This window comes from Fopius arisanus, unplaced genomic scaffold, assembly GCF_000806365.1.
Source record: "Fopius arisanus strain USDA-PBARC FA_bdor unplaced genomic scaffold, ASM80636v1 scaffold00295, whole genome shotgun sequence".
In the NCBI taxonomy this organism is placed as follows: domain Eukaryota; kingdom Metazoa; phylum Arthropoda; class Insecta; order Hymenoptera; family Braconidae; genus Fopius; species Fopius arisanus.
Genome location: NW_011888034.1, coordinates 21,330 through 28,263, shown reverse-complemented (window position 1 = coordinate 28,263; position 6,934 = coordinate 21,330). Strand labels below are relative to the sequence as shown.

The 6,934-nt window shown below is 35.1% G+C and overlaps 1 long non-coding RNA gene across 2 annotated transcripts in view; it reads left to right on the top strand.

Moving 5' to 3' along the window:
* The window catches only part of LOC105272799 (uncharacterized), a 12,396-nt gene extending 5,769 nt beyond the window's left edge, over window positions 1-6,627 (top strand). For both annotated transcript variants that reach the window (XR_892834.1, XR_892835.1), the window contains one exon: window positions 5,814-6,627. This is a non-coding gene — a long non-coding RNA (uncharacterized lncRNA). The remainder of the gene's footprint in view (window positions 1-5,813) is intronic.
* The last annotated feature ends 307 nt before the right edge of the window (window positions 6,628-6,934 follow it).

Here is a 6,934-nt window from a genome sequence, read left to right as displayed (position 1 = left end):
TTTTTACATGAAAATGAGGATTTGCATGAAAATTCCCCCAAATAACGCCACACTTTTTATTCAGCCAATCAGAATGATCAATTTCACATAATGCCATGACACTTTTTTCAGCCAATGAGCATCGTCAATTTTACATGCTCTCCGCCATGACACTTTCCAGTCCATGCTTTTTATATAATAGGATAGTGGACTCCCGGAGCAGAGGTTCTCAGCGCGGAGATATATTGAGGGGTGGAATCGGAAAATCGCGTCTACCTTCTAAAATATAAGGGATGGATAAAAATGTTTCAAATAAACTTTGTTTCATATTTAAGAATAAAAATTGTGGAGGATAAAAAAAATTTTTTCTTCAATTAGATTAGAAGTTACCCTTCCTATTCCGTAGTAATTTTTTGAATTAAATTATGTTGTTATGAAAATATAATGTCCTAGATTTTTTAATATTTTTTAACATTATTTGAAATTGAAAAATTAAATTTTTTCCATTTTTTATCAATTTTTTTCTCCTATCGTAAATTTGAACGGCTGTAGAGTTTAAACGGTACAAAATAGGGATGAAGTGCTTCATATGTTTTTTATGGGAAATATTTTGCTCTTCAAATTATATTCGACCTTTTTTTCTGTATCTAGTGTACTTTGCAAGTTAATCGCGAAAAATCATTTTTGAGGGTAGTTTTTAATTTTTTTCTCGGAATGCACAAACTTTAATCACTTAAAATTACTTGCCCGTTAATCACACGATGAAAGCACACATTTCTAGATAAAAAGCGTTTTGGCTTTATGAAACACATATGTTAGACCTAATTTGCCTGGACTATCGTAGAATCGTTGCTGCGGTGTATCGCTCCTCAAAAATTTTTTTGTTTTTATGTTTTCAATCGTCGGACTGATTCACTATTTTTATATAGTGTTCATGTTGACAATTTCATGTTGACAAATATTCGAAATATTTCCTCTTTTGTATTCATCGTTTAATATTTTTCTACGCATTCTCACTTTCGTAATAATCGGAATGCGGACTTTGTAACAAACGTTAACGTCTATAAAATTAATTGCCCTTCCATTAATTCGGTGTTGCCCGTTGCTCAGTGTCCATGGCAAGAATGAGAACACAGGTACACCGTGTTCGACAATTCTTCAATTTTCTTTTCTAATTAGACTGCCGGAGAAATTTATGCGATTATGAAGTTTGAAAACTTTTTGTGCAAAAAAAATCTGAAGAAATTTGGAAATGATTAATCCGAATTCTTGACAGTGCATGTGTGACTGCTTTTGGATTTCCAGGAAAATGAGCGAAGATACTAGAAGACCGAATTCGATCTAGATCTCCGTTCTTCTCAGTTTCGACAAATTGTGCGAACTTCATATATCACACTTCGATTTTAATCACTAGAGAAGGTCAAGCGCATTGCAACCCCTAATTGATTATACAAATATATAGAGACGGAACTCTGGAGACGAGAAACTTAACCTGGACCAAGTACGGTTGGAGAGAACATACTCTGTTCAAGCTTCACAATGTTACCTTAAGTCTTAAAACGGGGGAAGAATTTCCCCGTATTCAACGAGAATGAACTCGTCTTAATTTCTGTTTTCTCCTCATAATCCGTGAAGTCAGTCAGTCTCAGTGAACTCTTTTTTAACTGCTAAGGCTTTCCACGCTCTGTTCTCATCTTCTGCCTTTCGGATTCTTATCAGAATTAAATTCATTTTGTCAACACCTCACAGTTGCTGCAAATATCGTCTGGACACAAAATAATGGTTAATGGTGATTGTTAATGAGAGATATTAGCATTTCAGAGTGATGAAAAATTAAAAATTCCCGCTTGATCGCACAGTCGCTCCCTGTCAGTGTCGGTCAGCCCCTTGTTACTCGGGTTTTTCAGTGTCCCTCATATTGAAGCCATCACAGATGGCGCGGAGAGTCATCTGACGGCCCACCACTCTTTGAGTCTCGCTCGCCAGACCCAGCGCCGAAATCGAAAATGAAAATAAGTCGGGTAATGGTTAAATAATTTGGGAAATAGAAATAAACGTTTAATAAATTTTTCGATTGCATATATTAAATGTAGATTTTCATAATTGATACATTATTGGTAAAATAATCACGTTTTCGAAAGTTTTGCAATCTTTTTTCTTTCTTGGTAAAGTTTCTTTTGCTCTGTATTGAAACGATTGCAAAAATCCTGCATGCGTGTTGTCATGAAACGAGTGATAATTTGATAAATAATTTCGGTGCCATGGTCTTCACAGGGGAAACAGCGGTTGGGATAATTTAATATCTCATTAAGCATATCCTCATATAAATGTGCTGACTCACAGTGCATGGCAAATTTCTCTTGCAGGAAAAAAACGAAGCGATATAAATTAGGATGAATTAAAGCAGGCATGAGCAAAGTGCGCACAATCGGCTCACCTAGCTCCCAACCTCAATTAGGCCAATGACTATAAAATAAGGGGTCCTATTGTACCGTGCAGGTAGTTGGAGGGGCGAGACCACAATGCTTGGGTTAGAGTGGGGGAATCGTTACGTCAGTCAACGCGCAAAACTTTGAATTTTTGAACGAAAAATATGCATATTTTTCTTGCTGCATTTTGCATTGTTAAAAAATATCAATTAATCAATTTTCCCTCTATCAACTTCTGCATAAAATTCCGTTGAATAAATTACTCTGAATTGGATATTTCGGCAGCAAATTAATTGAAAAAAACTGTTGAAAAGATTTTTTAATTTTTGTTAATACAAGATTTGTTCCAATATGAATATTGAAAGAATAAATAGATTCATACCAAAAATGGAGTTAAAAGAATCCGTTCATACAAATTATCTGAGAGAAATTTCCTTGCAGAACTTTCATGGTAAAATCATTTAGAGTTGTCTTCTTTGGCTCATATATCGGCAAAAAATAAGAAAAATAGATTAAAATGTAAGGAAAAATCACATTCGTCTCAAAGCCAGAGCTTTCTGTGGGACATTTCTATAAAAAGAACTTTTAACTCCATTTTTGGTATGAATGTATATACAGCTTTAGACGTGTTCCTGGACATTCTACGCACTTTGTGTTTAGTTCCAGGACCACCGGCGAGTTCCAGGCCGGTCCTGGAAATGTTACGGACCTAAAGCTGAATTCCAGCCCCGGTTGTCGAATTCAATCATTTCCATGGATGGGTTCATTCCAGGACCGGACCTGGACATATACTATATAATATATATTCCTACATCGAATGTACAACCAAAGGCTGGTATAATACCATATATCATTTATATGTACATTTTCATGGGCTTGCAACATTACCTTTCTTCATATGTACAGCTACATCTGCGGTCTTTCTTCGCTAGAGATTTTTAATAGTGAGTCGACTATGAGCTAAACATTTCTATAGCAGATGAAAATGCTTGAATGGTTGTTTGGAATTTGAGCACAATGCTATTTAAAGTTATGCTCGCATTAACTGGGCCAATCACAGAACAGGAAAAAAATCATTGTAGTCGATCAAGATTTTGATTACTTTTGAGCAATGTCTTTCCTCTCCACATGACTCCGTTGATCATGAGTTCATGGAATCAATTGTGTTCAATGGAAAAGACTCAAATCTTTTTTCCAGGAGAAGAATCTTTTTGTACATGTTCTACGTCCAGGTACTCTTTTTTATCTGCGTTCAAGTTTCCCAGATATCTATTTTTCTGAAACTTCTTCGAATAATTTTTTCTTGATTACCAATGCTTGAAGAAATAAGAAAAAATGCATAGAGAGTATTTGCAATAAGAACAAGAATAATAGTGCAGATATGTTTCGATATTTGTGAGACCTTGAAAAAAATAGGTTGCGGGGTCAACCGAGAATCCGTTATGTATAGAGAAGAAGATTCACTCAATTAACGGAGTTAGGCAAGCTCGAACGATTTGTGCTCGAAATTGTTCACTGTGATTGATAGTGTAGAATAATGCCTCAAAAATATTGAAACATTTTTCGAATTTTCTATGTCAATAGAATTTATTTTTCTATGGGCCTGGAATTTATGGGTCTGGAACAATACGTTATTTGACTGAATATGTCCTCCAATGAGGCAGGAATGGAACATCCAAAAAATTGTCCTGGAACTCATCTGTAGTTTTACGTTATATATCGTGTCCATAAGGTCGAAATCGATATTTTTATATACGAGAAACTGCCCTCGAATTTCTTCGTTGATCTAATGCTTGTCTAAAAGTGATTGTGCATCCCTTTCTAACGTTTAGAACTGGAAAAGGTTGGGATTTTCATTCAAAGCAAAATTTTCACCTCTCGGGAAGTTTTGGTTTTTGGATCATAATTGATCGATATTATAGAAACAATGAGAAACGCAGATTTGAAGAAGTGGGAACTTCCCCAGAATAAATCGGATGTGGTCTCAATGCAATATTCCACGTTATTGTAAATGTACCACTTCCCAAATTTATAAAAAACTGCATTTGATAAACTGCAAGGTGAGGAATTAGGGTTGGTTTACTTTGGCAACTTTTTAAAATTAAATATATAACCCAATCATTGCTTCTCTGTATGTTGAGCCGGAAGTAATCGGTCTATGATCGTAAGTCTTCAGATTGAACATGACTTCGACCGGGGCTGGAATTCAATATTCGACTAGTGGACCTGGAACTCATCTTGAGTGTAGAATACGTGATATAACATATACGATAATATTATTGTGCTAATCTACCAAATATCGGTTGCAACTCCAGCGTCCAAATTTTCGATAATTTCTCTTGTTTCTTTGTACTGCTCATGTATAGAAATGAATATCAACCCATCGAACGAAGTCAAGAGCAATTGACGAAACTGCGCGAATTTGAATGATATTCGCTCAAAATTTTTCGCTTGAATTGATCACTTGATTGGGTCTGGAACCATACATTAGTAGATGGACTGTGCTCTCCAGTGGGGCTGGAATTAATTATCGAAAAAATTGTGATGGAATTCATCTGTACTTGTACGCTATATATCGTGTTCATAAGGTCGAAATCGCTATTTTTATATACGAGAAATCGTCCTCAAATTCCTTCCTTGATCCAATGCTTTGCAAAAGAGATTGTGTTCCCCTTTCTAAAGATTGGAACTGGAAACGATTGCAGTTATCATTTACAGCAAGATTTTCACCTCACCTGAAGTTTTGAATTTTGGATGATAATTGATAGATATTATAGAAACAATGAGAAACTCACATTTGAAGAAGTGGCAAATTCCCCAGAACAAATATGATGTGGTCTCCATGCAATATTCTACGTTTTTGTGAATGTACCAGTTCCCAAATTTATAAAAAATTGCATTTCAGAATCTCTAAGGTGAGGAATTAGGCTTTGTTCAATTTAGGAACTTTTTTTATATAAATATATAATCCAATAATTTCTTCTCTGTATGTGGAGCTGGAAATAACCGCTCTATCATCGTAAGTTCTTAGATTGAAAATGACTTCGACTTCGGGGCTGGAATTCAATATTGGGCTCGGGGGCCTGGAACTCATCTTGAATGTAGAATATGTGATATAACATATAAGATAAGTTTTTTGTGCTAATCTACCAAATATCGTTTGCAAATCCAGCCTCCAAATTTTCGGTAATTTCTCCTGTTCCTTTGTACTGCTCATGTATAGAAGAGATCTACCGATCGATAGAGGTCTCGCACATTTAACGAAACTGCGCGAATTTGAAAGATATTGGCGCAAAATTTTACGCTTGAATTGATGGCATTGAAAGACGTTAAAAAAAATCATATCCTTGTTTTTGATCAGAAATTCTCTGAATTTTTTTTTCAATAAAATATATTTTTCTATAGGGCTGGAATTATTGGACCTGGAACGATACATTAGTGGATAGACTGCGGTCCCTAGTGGGGCTGGAATTAAACATCGAAAAACTTGTCCTGGAACTCATCTGTACTTGTACGTTATACATCGTCTCCATAAGGGCGAAGCTGTTAATTTTGAATGAAAGAAATTGCCTCCACCTTTATTTTTTCAATGTTTATCACAAGTCACTATGAAGAACGGGAAAACTTGTGCTCGTCATTTTGTCGAGAATTCTCTCAGCTTCTCGAAAAACAACGTTTTCCCATCAATTTTTGTATTTTGGCTTATAAAATACAGCATAAATGTTTCCAACATTTATTTGGGCTTATTACTCATACCAAACGGATATTCTTTTGCTGATTTCCACTGTAAAGCTGCGAGCATTTACTAACAAATAATTTTTTGTGCTCTCAACAATCAACTCAACAAATACAAATGTTATTAAAAAAAATCTCTACATGTGAAGAAACAAACATTCATCTCCATGAATTCATGATCATGATAGGTTGATATTAGGAAAAACAAAAACAGAAACTTACATTTGAACCAATATGAAGCTTCCATTCGAAAGCTAAAATATTGGGAATTTTCGTGGATTGAATTAGATGTGATCTCCATGACAAATTCCACTTTTTTCTGAATGTATCGGCGTTTTATATGAATGTCGCAAAAGTACAAAGTTTTCAAAATATTCAGATGAAACAGAAGTTTTTTTAGTTTAGAAAATATTTAACTCAGGTGTTTGGGACTGGAATTTATGGCTCCGGAACAATACGTTAGTTGACGGATCTTGTCCTTCAATGGGTCTGAAATTAAAGATCGAGAAAATTGTCTGTGGGCTCATTTGTACTTGTATGATATACAATAAATCACCTGCATAATGTAGATGTCACCAGTTCGGATTATGAATAATCGTGTCCCAATTTCCCAAGTCACTTTCTATTATATAGTCGATTGCGCTGCTAGCACATTGAACTATTTTCTGGCAAATGTGACTTTATAATCCGAGCGAAAAAGAAGATTATAATCACATGTGTCAGGAAATACTTTATTGGTTATCGTGGGAAAAAAATTTCACTTTTCGACGCCGAAACCACGCATTTATCCT